The sequence below is a fragment of the Eumetopias jubatus genome, unplaced genomic scaffold, assembly GCF_037043125.1.
Source record: "Eumetopias jubatus isolate StellerSeaLion01/CBP00866 unplaced genomic scaffold, mEumJub1_p1.0 scaffold_9, whole genome shotgun sequence".
Lineage (NCBI taxonomy): Eukaryota > Metazoa > Chordata > Mammalia > Carnivora > Otariidae > Eumetopias > Eumetopias jubatus.
In genome coordinates this window covers 55,105,030-55,119,882 of record NW_028274815.1, presented here as the reverse complement: position 1 = coordinate 55,119,882, position 14,853 = coordinate 55,105,030, and positions in this window count along the sequence as shown.

Sequence of the window (14,853 nt, the reverse complement as noted above, 5' to 3'; positions counted from 1 at the left end):
GACATAATTTATGGGAAAAAAATGAAAGTTTCCTCAGTTTGATAGTTTCTAATTTGCATCCCATCAGAGTTATGTAGAGGGTGGTGAGGACTATAGGTCATGGATTCTTCCAGGCCCTCCTCTCTGTGTCTTTTATCACCCTCCATCGTTCAATAGTAACTCCACTCCTGCCCTCTGGGTGCCCAGTGCCCTCACAAGCTATTCACCTCCTTCAAACTAAACATTTCTGATAAACTGGCTCATAGACATTCAATGTCTGATATGACTTTAAGAATCATCTCTCTTAGAGGAATTACAAAGGACTAACCATTGAGCCAAAGCAATGAATCACTAAATATGGAATTCTGATAATTAGTGATTAAAGAAGAGCACTGAGGGCAATAAAGGAGTTTTTCGGTTTCTGCTGAAATAACACCTTGTAGATGAGATGATTTCATGAGGTTTTTCCATTTATATGTTCAACAATGGATGTACATACATTGACATATGTGCGTACACACACACACACACACACACACAGACACTTCAAATTGAAATATCAAGATATATAAACATGAGATTAACAAATATGAAAGAACTTTTAAAACTAATAAATGTTTAATAAATATATAGTGTTAATGTGTGTCAACTCATCTGACACAGCCTTCCTTATGTAAAAATAAAGAATGACAAACAAATAAAGAATTACAGGAATGACATAAACTAACCCAGTCAAATCCCAAATAACCTAGTTGGTTCCAGAATTACCCAAAGAACTGACTTTAAATACAGTGTTTTTACTATTGACAGAAATGGTCACAGGCATCTTGCTGTGACCAGTAATTGACAACAATATCAACTGTCCTATTTTGTAAAGGATGTGATTTCAGACAAACCTAAATATGTTTACAAAAGCTGATTTTTTTTATTATAGGCTATGGGAGTCTGAATTACTGGTGTGTTTAGTAACTGTAACAAAAACAATTTCCAGTATTTTAAATACACAATAATTCTAAGAGAATATGTGGTACTTTTTTTTTTTTATCATTTTGCTACCTCCCTGGAATTTCTGACAAGAGAAAACTTTTTGCAGCATTTGGTGGACGTGCCTCATCTTGGCCTGGCAGCTCAGTTTATGCCTCATGATAATATTTTGAGAAACAAATCTGGATTTGCCTGGGTATATCTTGATGGACTTTGTTTCTAGATGTGTCTAGACAAACTTCAGTGATGGTTTTGTTAAATCTGTTACTTCCTGGAAAGATAGATAAATCATTTTTCCAATATTCAGTTTGAAACTTCAATCAAATCCCTTGCCTCAACTGCTAACCTTTTCATAAATACCCATGAGCGAGTGCACCAACCACGCTGCTCTGAAGTGGAAAGGTCTCCAGCTTTGAGTGGTGGTTGGCTTTGCAGGATAGATTTTCTCCTTTAGGAAGGATCATTACCACATTGCTACTCAACCTTTCTTCATTCACAGTCCCAAAGTGTGCCTGTTTGTTATGGCACTAACACTGCATGAGGTTACTGCACATCAAGGATGCTCAGCTATGCCACCATGTTTGCAGTGCATCTGTTCCCATGGTTTCAAGGTCCTCCTCAGGTAATAGGGCATCTACACTTCACATAATTCTCTGGATGAAAAAAATGCAAATGTTAGAACCTACCTCCCACAGTAAGGAACAGCATCTACTTCCAAGGAAATCTGATTGCCTGCTACTACAGAAATGGTTTATTATTTCTTGACTTCGATTCAGATAGTCACTCAACAGCCAGATTTTAATATTAAGTGTATATATTATAATAATACTCTATTTGGGATCCATATTATGTGCTTCATTTCACTGTTTTATGTTTAGTTAAACTATCTCCAAACTTCAACAATCCTCTGAGATAGGTATTATTTATTTTGAGGAAATGTAAGCTCAGATAAGTAAAGGGATTTGTCCGAGTTCATGCAGTCCATTATGGTGTAGGAATTCTGAATTCCTGCCTCGTGTTAAACTTTATATTTAACAATGTGGGGGCACCACCTTCTATGCTTTCAGCCTGCCTTTTATACCAGCCACAGTGTTGGCAGCCAGTCTTGCACAGGGATAACCTGCAGTGCCTCCCTCAGTCATTGGCATGTGCCCTGAAGGTCCTCTGTGATGCTCATTTGATAGTAACACATGCAAATATCCATTACATTCCCAGAAGTGTCAGGAGTGGCTAAAGGCTTTTCCCTTTTCTTCTTTGAGACAATTCCGAGACATGTCTGCACAGCTCCTCAGAAAGTGCCAGCAGGATCAAGCATGTTAACTACAATGGTGGCCTGCTCAGTACTGCGCCCTTGAATAGTTGTACTCTTCAAGTCCCATTTCTTGCTCCTTAGCACCATTTCTAAAAAAAGAAGTCTGTCTTGGGTTCTACTCTCCAGAAGAACCCCGGGTAAAGCAAGGACATTGTGCCACACTCTGCAAGTGGCAGCAGAATGTATCAAATGGAGAAATGATGTGTTTTCTTTTGAGAAAACTCCTTAATGGACTCTATTAGGCATATCTTAAAGCCAGGTCTGGAAGGAAAGCCTCAGCAATGGAGAGTAACCAGCAATGTAAGGGGAAAAAAAAAAGTAGTTGAAGCCTTTGAGAGGAGCTAAGTGTACAGACCAGAAAAGAGAGAAAAGGGGGAAGGAGACTGACACAGATGAGGGCATGGGCCCCCCAAACATGACAGAAGACCTGGGTCTAAGGAAAGAAATGGCCAGCAGGTGACCACCCATGACAGATGGTGACCAACAAACCTCATGACCTGCAGTGTTTGTTCCAGAGTTGTCTATCCTGAGTGGCTCTCATGATTTCCCCAAATCCTCAGCAAAGGTGCTTAACCACAGCAACATAATGCAACTTTTATGGCAATCAGGGGAATAGAATTAGAGGTTGTTCTGTACTCAGGGAAAAGTTGAGAGGAGAAAAAGCCATAGCCTCCCCAAGGACTACGTGGAGAGCAAGTGGCAATAACAGAACAGTTTGGGTTAGGCCCAAAATGAGAAATGATAGACAATGAATGGGATATCTAGGCACCTACCAGGAATCAGCAAAATAATTCAGGGATAGGGTTTCCTATAGTTGAACTAGGTTTGAGTTGTTTTATTTAGACATTAAAGATAAAGACAAAAGAACTTGGGAATATTTGAGCAAATATTAAAGAAAGTTAAAGCAATGGGCAGAAAACATGCCATTCATACATTTTATGTAAGAATGAATCCTCTGAACATTCATTTGTTCCTTAAATATTTGTTATATATCCATTGTGTGCCAGCTAGACACTGTGGGAGTAAAGCAGTGAACAAAACAGGAAAAAAAATATTCTACTGGAGGGAAATATAAAAAATTAGTAAAAATACAGAGTCTGTTGTACAATATGGACAATAAGTTCTATAAAGAAAATAAAAGAGGAAAGGGACATAGAAATGTTTGGGAAGTATAACAATACGAAATGTTGGCACTATTTTTATAATTCTTGCAAAAGAGCAAGTTTTGTGCACTATGACAACCAAGGCCAGGTATCTAGGCTTAATCAAACACTTATTTAATGACTGTCAAATGTTATTTGATTACTTGCTATGGGCACGGTGCTGAGCTAGGCAACATGGTGAAGACAAAGATGAACAAGAAATGTTTTCAAGGATCTTTCAGGCTAACTAAAATTCTTAAGTATTTACAGTCTAGCAGCCTTTCTCCATCAGGGTCCCACAAGAGAATTAAGGCCTAATGCCTTTAGGCCTTCACTTTAAGTAATGAATTACCCTCTCTCCTATGACATGGAGTGTTACTGGTTCTGAGCCATCCTTGGCATAATTGAGAAAACAGTTACTCAAATAACTTTCTATTTTCTTTTTTTTATTATGTTATGTTAATCACCATAAATTACATCATTAGTTTTTGATGTAGTGTTCCATGATTCATTGTTTGCATATAACACCCAGTGCTCCATGCACTACATGCCCTCTTTAATGCCGATCACCAGGCTTTCTATTTCTATTTTCTGTGGTAGAGATAAGGAATATCAGTTGGGAAAGGCAAAAAGGTATGAATAAAAAAAAGAACCTGTTTTGCTTTGTTTTATTTTTGGTGGTAATTATTTACTTGTGAAGACATTCAAACCACCTATATTGCTGGCTATTATTATGGGATAAATACACTAAGAAACAGCAAGACAATTTGGCTTCTACAATTTGTTGAACTAAATATTTACCTTGGACGAATTATATGTACAACATTCATAAAAAGAGATATGACTGTCACCTTGTTACCTTCCTTGGAGTTTTACTTGAAGCTTGAATAAGACTGAAACCACTTGGATACCACTAGAAGATACACCAAGGAACATAAAAATTAAGGCCATTCTATTCTTGAGCCTTTATTTTATTGAGTTATTTGGTGTTGAGGCTTTGGCTGCTCCACCAGCCTGGAGATTTTTTTTATTGCTTAACACTGGCAAATATGTTTATGAAATTTACTTGAGAATGTTGAATATATCTTACGAGCTTATCCAACTGAATCGTATTGTTCGGTTGTTCTGTACTGTTGTATTGTCCCTGTCTAGTGTCCTTGGCTATTTCTTAGGAACTGTGACCAACCACACCTTCTCCTTTTAGCTGGAGTAGACTTCATTCTAAAACATTTTAGTACTCTCTAATGAGATAATGGATCGAGGCAGCTTTCATCCATAGCTGCCAAAATCATTTAGGTAAAGGTTTATGGGAAATTTTATGATGGATGGATCAGGAGGATGCCGCCTAGGGAAGCCACTCACTAACTGATTAACCAGATATTATGTATTTATTAATAAGATGCAAAAGGAAAAACACAGCAACACCTATGAATTCTTGGCCAAAAAATTTGAACCATAAACTAATCAAATGTATAGATCTCACTAGTATACAGGAAAAAGAAAAACCAGTTAAATGACACCATGAGAAAGCAATAAACTAAAGTCATTCCTCAGAATAAAAATAACCAATTACTCAAAGTAAAGGTAGGGGAGGGGAGCTATTTTGGATAAAAGGAAGTTAACATAAATAACAATCAAATACAATCATGGTGCAGGTTCCACAGAGTTCTGTCTAAAGAGAGCAGTTCAGACACTGGAGTCGCAACAAATCTGCATGCCTTACCAAGCTAAGGCTTCTTAGCACATTTGCTCTGCAGAAGACATGTCTTACCTAGTTCTTTGCAGAATTCTTCTGCTTCTTTTCTCATGATCTCTCTTAGCTAAAACTCTGATCATCACTGTGTGATGACTTAATCTTTGTTATTAAAACAGCTTCTTGTGACTAATAAAATAAGCATGAACAATAGCATACTTCATTACTTCAAAGTTGGAGAAAATACTGTGGAACTGGCCTGATAACACAGTTTCCAGGAAAACCTCAAAATGTCTCAAAGCATTTTCAAAACTTGGTAACCAGATTAGGGCTTTAGAGATTTTAATACACAAGAGCCACACCCACATCCAAACTCATTCCAGCTCCATGTTCAGAAATCTAGCTTTGAGTTGGCATCAGAATCTTGACTTACCACCTAACCTCATGCCCATGAAATACATGTTAGAGATTAGTAATTAGCCACTGGACCCTGAGCGGCAGCATTTTTACTTCCTGCATATGGATTTGATCATTCTCTACCAAACCAAAGAAACTTGAAGTGCTAGTGGTATTTCACAAAAATTATACTCTTAACATGACTGTATTCAGCCCACAATTTGTGCTAAGTTGTCTGAGACAGAAATGTATCAGCAAAGAGTCTACTGCATAGCTTAAAATGATTGATTCAAGACTAAATCAGCAACGTTAATTTCTTGCAATGCTAGTTACATATGGTTGCATTAATATTCCCTTCTCAGAAATCCAGCTGAGAATCATTATTTAATGAAAGGCTTACAAATTGCATCCTATTTAATGGCTTCCATTGCAAATTCCTTTGTAGAAAAGCAAAAAACATGTAAGTGACCATGTCAATTGTATGCTGCAGTTGCAATGAACTGGGGTATTTTATTTATGCATACATGAAATATATATGTATATGTGTACGCATAATACATACATAGGCATATATTACAGATACATCAATACATATATATAAAATGGCACAAACAACAAATAATATGCAATACATATTATGATACATACATAAAATATATATAATATATAAAAAGTATATATCAAGATAGTCTCATCCATAATTTCTAAATTCACAAGTTCAAGCAACAGATTGTGAAAGACATATTGCAATTCAAGTTTTCATATCAAATTACCTTATATTTGAACACTAGCTATACCATTCATTAAATGTATGTCCTTAACCAATTTTATTCCCTAATATTCAGTTTCCTCATCTTTAAAATAACAATAATAATATCTACTCCCCAGGGTGTTGTTATAAAGGTTGAAAAAAATTCAAGAAAAATACTTAACACACTCTCTCACACAGACCAAGTACTCAGTAAGCATTTGCTCTGTTTCTAATGTAAAGATAACAACAGGAGGAATCATATTTTGTTATAGAATAAACGTCAGGATCTATGGATTTTTAGTTACTGAAGAGCTGAACCTAAGTGGGAAGATGATCCAAAGATCTGTGGGTAGTCCAGAGACAGACTGTAAAGGGAAGAAAGTTTGTGGAGGAATTCACATTTAAGTAATAATTTATTGGAGTTTTTCTTTCAGATTAAGATAAGCCACCTGATTCCTATATAGTATATATGTATTATCACATATGATTCTTATATGTAATTGCATGTATATATATTTCTTTTACCACTTTACTAACTAAAACTAAATATTTAGCCAACTAAGTAGTAAGCTTTCAGGTAAAACATTATGACTTGAGTAACTCCAGATTTGCCTTACTTGAAAGATTAACAGAAAAAAAATAAAGGGGATTATTCAGGGCCTCACCAACCCAAGTCTATCAACTTGGCTTTTCTCTCAGCCACAAGGAATTTTACACAGGCAGAATCACGAATTAACTAGCTAGAATTAGTTTTTCAAAGTAACCACAGAAATCGATAGCCTCAATAAATCCCTCTCGACAGGATGCCAAAAGGAAAGCCCCCATGTACTCAGTCAAGAAAGGAATCACCAATTTCTAAGATTTCTGGAGCCACAGTCAGAGAAATTCCAAGTAGTGCAATCATCATTAATGCGAAAATTTTGGCTATCTTGACACCTGGATACTTCATTAATTATCTTTACTCAAAGCAGATTTTTTTTTTTCAGGAAAGAAGAGAGCTAAGTGAATTTTCATTGAATTAATTTTTGTTTTGCCTAAATATTTTTAGTATAGTCATTTTTTAAAAAGCCATTTAACAACATTAATAACAATCATAGTTTTATCTATTTTGTAGGATAGAATGTTCCTCACCAAGTGTTATATCACTTAATCCCCACAACAGACTTTGAACTGCATATTGTTGACCTCATCTTAAACTTGAAGAAAGTGAGGCTGAGAGGTCACATGACTAATCCAGATTTTCGAAATAAGTAGCAGTTCTAGAGATACCCCTACTCCAGAATCTGGGGTAGGGGTATCTCTAGATGTTGTTGAGTGTTATGAGCATGCACTCTTCAAATATTAGGTATTTTTAAATCATATGTGAGTCAATGTCAGGCTTGCTTTCTTTAAAAAGGAGAAAAAAGAGTGGTTTACAATATTCCAAATCAGGGGTAAGAATAAATTCCCATGGAAAAACCACTACTGATTCTAACACATGCTCAATGGCCCTGAAATGAGCTAAATCTAGAAAAGAAGCCATGAGCTCTCCATTTAAACCAGGAGTTCAGTGTCCATCTCGGCTGCCAAAAACTTGAAGAATATTCACATTTTCCATGTTCCTTATCAATAGCTACCTCAATATTTCTAAACTATCTGTCATTATAGTGCCTAGGTAATTAGGCAGAGGTGCTCGGGCACTGTATTATTTGAACATTATTTCCATGGTGCAAAGTCAGCTTGTAACATTTGTCATTATTTTGAAGGGCTTCTTATCACTTAAATAACTAAAGGGAAAAACTACAATTTCCTCTAAATTCATTTGTAGTTACTTTCACAAATAAATTTGGCCACAGTCATCATACTGAACATTGGCTATGTGTCAATTAAGTCCTTGGTGATTATTTCAGCATAATTGATGGTCCTAGTTAATTTCCCAGATGCTATCCTGAGAACTCTTCTTTTTCCCAAGTATTTTTTTAAATGTTGGAAATCACTTCCAAATATACTTATTCTATCGGCTCTCTTTTTTAAAGAAACCAATTGATACTGTATTATCTTTGATGCATTATGTCTGATGTACATGAAGAGAAAAAAGACTCTTCAGTGATCTTAAACCATTGTGATTAGGTCTTTGGGTCTGATTTTTTGTATAGCTACTAGGAAAGGAAATATGTACGACAATTTTAGGATGTTTAATCTAGAATAGAGGTTGGAAATTTATAAATCTATACCACCAAATGGTTTTATAAGTAAAACTATCCTCAGCCATGCCATGCTCAGGCATTTACATATTGTCCATAGCCATTTTCATCCTATAATGGCGGAGTCAAATATTGTGACAGAGACTACATGGTACACAAAGCTTAAATATTTACTAACTGCCCTTTAAAGAAAAAGTTTACAGACTCCAGATCTAGGAGTAACTTTGGTTTCTGGCAATAGTTTAAAAGATTAAAAAAAAAAGAAAAGTTTGTCTTAGTCGGCCTTCTTTTAGCCAGAAATCCAATATTTCCTCACATCTCAGGACTCATAATTGATGGTCACAGTGATGTCCTTGAAGCACCGAAAAGCCTTGAAGTACCTTTTGAATCAGCAAAGATTAAATCTCACTCACTGTGGTCTCTAGATTATCTAGATATCTAGGTATCTAGATTCATAGTCTTAAACTTCAATATCATCTTTCACAAAACAGCAGAAACCTCTTCTACTACATGCTTTACATGTGGTCTTCTAGTCTCTAATTGTAGATCCAATGAGAGGGAGCACACAACTTCACATGATACTATTTTGTGTCACCTCTGACTCTTACTCTTGCTAAGTGTTTTTCACCTCACACTGAGTTACTATCTATTTCCTTCCCAATCACTTGCCCTATTCTAATATTTTACATGTTAGTAAATTATAAATGATATATTTATAACTTTTTATTAACCAGAATACTAATAAAACAGAACACTCCATCCTTCCACTCTGCCTTATCATAGTAGATAAAGTGGGTCCTAAATAACAGGCACAGATTTGGGATTCAGATAGACCCGTGTTCAACTTCTGGTCTCATCACTCAAAAATGATGTGCCCACAGGCAAACTGCTTTAACTTTTCTGAACATCAGTCTCATTTGCTAAGTGGAAAAACATGAGAATTTGAAAGAAGGTATACAAAAGTTCAGCATGGTACCTAACACAAAAGGAGCTCTTTTTGCTAGTAGAAAGTAGAAGGCATTTTAAATAGGCTATGGGAAAATGTGCAAGTTCCAGAGCACTCTAAGCAGGGGGAAGCATGGAGAGCATCTTAGGAACTAAAAATCATCCTATATTTAAGACTTCTTTAAAGAAGCTAACTTTGCCTCATGTGTGTAATAAATATTCCAGAACAAGAATTTATCTCTCTAGTTCCCTATATGCCACTATGCAGAAATAGGGGTTTAGTAAAGCTTGATTTTAGCTTGTGAAGATCTTCAAAGAGTAAGCAGTGTAAACACTAGACATTCTAAATGTATACAAAGGAATATTTCAAGAAGTACATTCACCTTTTCAATTCAGAAAAATAAATTATGCAAATTGCTAACCCAGCAAGGGCCAGATTATGAGTGTCTATCTCTTTTATTCACAATTACCGTGTTTTGAGAAATCTACCCACGTCTGCAGTATCCAATTTTAGTATGGCAATTCTCTCCTATTCTAGCTTCTTCTGTTTAAGGCAACATATTGAATCTCTTGGGAGAAACTCATCCTGTATCTGCTCGATTGAAAACATGAGGGTGCACATTCTGAGCTACATATGCTCAGGTCCAAGTTTCCAAGGAAACAAGGGACTGCTCATTTATCTGCAAAAATGAACTGATGAATCCCTTTCAACCTGTTACAAACCTTGATTCCAAATCAAATTCCAGCATAGAGTCTAAAAATTGTCAATGTCTTGTCATTTCTGCCTGGAAAGCCCCCGGTGCTCTGGAAGCCGGCAGTTGGGCAGGTCTGAGCTGAGTTATATCACTACTGTTTTCCTCTGAACTGTTAGTGAAATACTGTCAGTGATAGCCAGTTCCACGCTGCATCTATGTGTGAATGGCCTTCAAGTGTTTCTATCAGTAAAGCCAGACTGGGCCATGTATATTTGGGATGTCCCAGACCAGCTATATGGAAGGGAGGACTCTGGTCCTCCCACCTCTGGCAGGGGCTGCCAGCAGTCAGGTCCACACACTGGACCAAGCAAAGAGCCACAGGACATCCCACCTCCAAACTTTCAATGGCATTCGAATCCTAGTGGTTATCAACAAGCATTTCTGAAATTCTTGACTATGAACCTTCCTGACCATTCTTTAGCATTTACTGGTCCAACTACTTTAAATGTGTTACTTTGTTTAATAATCACAACAAACCTTGAGGTAGATGCCATTATTATCTTCATTCTCTAGAAACTGAGGCACAGATAGCTTAAGCGATTTCTCCCAAGGTCATACAGTTTGTGAATGATAAAACTGGGATTTGAACCCAAGCTGTGTCACTTCAAATTATACCCTTAACACTTTATTCCATCCTGTAGAATACTGACCATTGTGTTTTTCTCTAAGTTTCAAATGAGTGTGCCCATTCATTTCTTCATTCATTCACTTATTCAGCAAATATGTACCAGACACCTATGCTAGCCCTTCTGGCTATAGTAGCAAATGCAAGAGACAAAGTCCCTCATGGAGCTCACACTTTGGGGAAGAGACAAATAATAAACAAGTAAGCAAATACAAACAAGACAGAAACTATAATAAGATGGCAACAAAGGGAATCAATGCTGCCGTTTGGGATGATGACACTGGAAAAGACCATGGCATCTTGAGGGTATAGAAAGGAGATAAGATGAAACAGAAGTAGAGATGGTCTAGATCATCCTGGACCTTAGAAGGTAGACTGGATTTTATTTTAGGTGAAGTGATAAGTTATTGAAGAGTTTTAATCATATCTGAAGTAGAGCTGCCCTATGTCCCTATTGCAAAGAAACTACATAGGTAGGTATGAAATACACTTGTGCATCAGAGGTAGAAAAATGCATTCAACTCCCAGCCCCAAATATATTTTTCTGGAATGACTTTAATTACATATACTGAACACATTTCAATATTCTTAAAAGACTAAAATTAGTTTTCCTATTATTTATTTACTTTTGGTTAAGGAGAAAGTACACTGAGTAAGAAAGTATGCTAACATGCAGGAGTGTAGCTGCACAAGAGACAGAAAAAAGCAATTTAAAAGGACCTGTTGAATAGGCACCAGCCGAAAGTGAATATCCATGAGTAGACGAAGTATGGACCCTTTAGCCTATCATTACACTTGGACCCCCCCCCCAAAGAACCCAACCCACCTCTATGGATAATCCCTGGTGCCCAGGCTACCCATGGGATAAGGCTTTGCTTTGATTCACGTCTGTATGCCTGTGCCTGACACAGTATTTTATTTAGCATAGGTTTACCATAATATTTATGGAAGGAAGGAATGGAGAAAAGAAGAAAGAGACAAGGAAAAAGAGAGAGAGGGAGGAAAGAAGGAAAGTAAAAAGGAACTGGCACTCTTGGCCACCGGCTGACATCTTTACCTCTTGGTTTTGCATCTTCTTGGCTGTTTCTTTATTCTCGGCACTCCCTAACCCATCTTCCTGGGACTTAAAAAAAACATCCAGCATGACACTTCCAAAAGATTAATATTTTCATTTCAACATTTCTGAAAGTATTTCAACGAAATTGCTTTCAAATGGTTTATTTTATATTAGATCATTGAGAGATAGATTAATGTCATAAACGTAGGTATTAGCAAGCAATATTTTTGTCTCCTATGTGCACATACGGTATATTTCATAACCTCTGATAACTTAAAGTCACTAATTTAAGTCAAATTAGGGAAAGGGCAGTATAATAATTGCTACATTTCTGCTCCTTCTTGATAACAAATGAGGCTTTTTTTTCTCCACCAGTTTATAATAGTGTACTTTTTCTTTGGCTAAGATATAATAGCACTGCTCTACACGAACAAAAATATTTTTACTGGCTATGTTATTACTGAGAAATGCATTGGGAAAATGTAAAAATATTTCACCTTTATGTTGAAGAAAATAAACACAGTGGATTAAATAAAATTTTCACAGCTGTTGACACGTGCCATATGTAACACTCGGTAAACGTCAATGAGGCTTTGGCTCCTTCTGAGAATCAGAGACTAGAATTGGAGGGGACCTTGGATATTTATTGATTCACTACCCCAACCCATCTCAGCACAATGGGAAAATGAGACCTAAAAATGTTGATGGACAATCCAAAGTTTACATAATTAATTGAAGCACCAGGACTGGAAGACTGCTATCCAAGATCCAGTCCAGTGTTGATCCCATGACAAAATCCCGCCCCCCCCCCACCAATGCTTGAGTGCACACTATTGGAAGTCAGCATTAGGAACAAGGAGCCAAGGCTCTGAAATCAGGCCAACTGGACTTCAAGTCCTGACTCAGATTCTGACTACATCTTTGAGCCTGCCCAGCATATTTTAACCTATGCAAGCCTGAGTTTTTTTCCATAAAAAAAAAAAGAGATTTAATAGTTCCAGCCTCAAACATTTGTTCAAATATCAAGTGAAATATTTAAAGTACTGGTACATTGTAAGTGCTAAATAAATCTCATCTGTTGTTACTAATATTATTAGCATAATTATTAAGTATTATTATTCAAACATGTTACACATGAAACCCTTAGTTCTGATAACTTTTGAATACATCCATTTGCTAAAATGGGAATTCTAAGTTTTTATATACACACGTAAAACTCTGCTCAGAAAGCTTCTAAATGGGGCATCTGGGTGGCTCAGTAGGTTAAGCAACTGCTTTCAGATCAGGTCATGATCTCCAGGTCCTGGAGCCTGTTTCTCCCTCTGCCTCTGCACCTCCCCCAAGCCCCCACCCTCAGCTCATGCTCTCTCTTGCGCTCGCTCTCTCTCTCTCTCAAATAAATAAATAAAATAAAATAAAAGAAAGTTTCTAAGTTAATTGTCTGACTCTCATAATCCAAACATGTTTCTTGACAATCTCACAAATTCAGATAAACTCAAAAAGATATTACTAAGGCAGTACACTGCAGAAGATGAAGAAGAGCTGAGCCTTGCCTTCAGAAACCTAAGAGTCTAGTGGAGGACAAAAAACAGAAAGAGTAACAAGGCTTATAAAAGACCAAATGTGATGTATATGGTATAAAAGAAGTGACAAACGGGGGCTTTGGGAACAGAGCAGGAGGAAAGAATTCAGGCTGAGAAAGCAAGAAAATCTTCACAAAGAGACAGCATTTGGTCTAAGCCTTGAAAGAATGTGGAAATTAGAGGAAATGATGTGGTCAAAGAATCAAGCTGCAGGTCTGCTGTGTTCCAGGCATCTCTAAACTGTGTTTCCCAGATTACGTAAAAGCCTCTGTTCCTCAGAAAAACAGGTGATGTTGGCAAATGCTGAAGAGCGCAAGGACTGAGTCACAGCATGTGGGAGAGGTAGAAAGACTGGAGGTGAGTGAAAATGAGGCTGTAAATGTGGGTTTGAGCCTGAAGACAGCATGGTGAAACATGTGGACCTTGGAATGACCCATTATGCATCCCAGCTCTGCTGCTCAGAGTCATATGGGCTTGGCAGATTGCTTAACCTCTCTGTGCTTCAGTTTCCTCATTTACAACATGCGAGTAATAATAGTGTCTACTTCATAGGGTGCTTGTGACAATTACATGATTTACTACCTATAAAGCATCTAGACCAGTATCTGAAATAGAGTTTGGTCATTGTTAGATCATCATCACTGTGATTATCACTACCACCATCATCAACATCATTAGCACAGGGGATATTTAGATACCATATTGGAGACTGAAGATCTACAGATAATCATCTAAAGATGCATCCTGGCCAAAGCACTACTTTATGAAAATGACTCTGGTAGACTGCATACACTTAGTGATTTGATATAAAAATTGTATATGACTCTTGATTATCATTAGCAATATGGAAAATCTGGGTTTCAGAAAAGAAAGATCAATTTTCCTGGTAAATTGAAGAGCTATATTACAGTCCAATACAAATTTTGTTCGCATTTTTTTTAACTACATAAGCAGTAGATAAATGCATCTTGGTTATAAAAATACAACCCCTATAGGAGTAAATAAACAGGGAAAGTTCCTTCTAATCTCCAGTCTCGAAACTCCCGGAATCACCCCTGAGAGTGACTTCTGACTTTAGGGATTTAAACTGGGATTCCAAACTTGTTTCTATACAATTACAAGTATACAAACCTTTAAACTTTTTATTTTTTTTTTAAGATTTTATTTATTCATGAGAGACAGAGAGAGAGAGAGAAGCAGAGGGAGAAGCAGGCTCCCAAGGAGCAGGGAGCCCGATGCGGGACCCGATCCCAGGACCCTGGGATCATGACCTGAGCCGAAGGCAGACGCTTAACCATCTGAGCCACCCAGGCGCCCAAACCTTTAAACTTTTTAAAAATGTACATTTTTCAATTTTCCTTTAATTAAACACTATGTTTAAAGATCTTTACATGTAATATAACAGATCTGTCTTAACCCTTTCAACTGCTGCATAGTATTCCAAATAT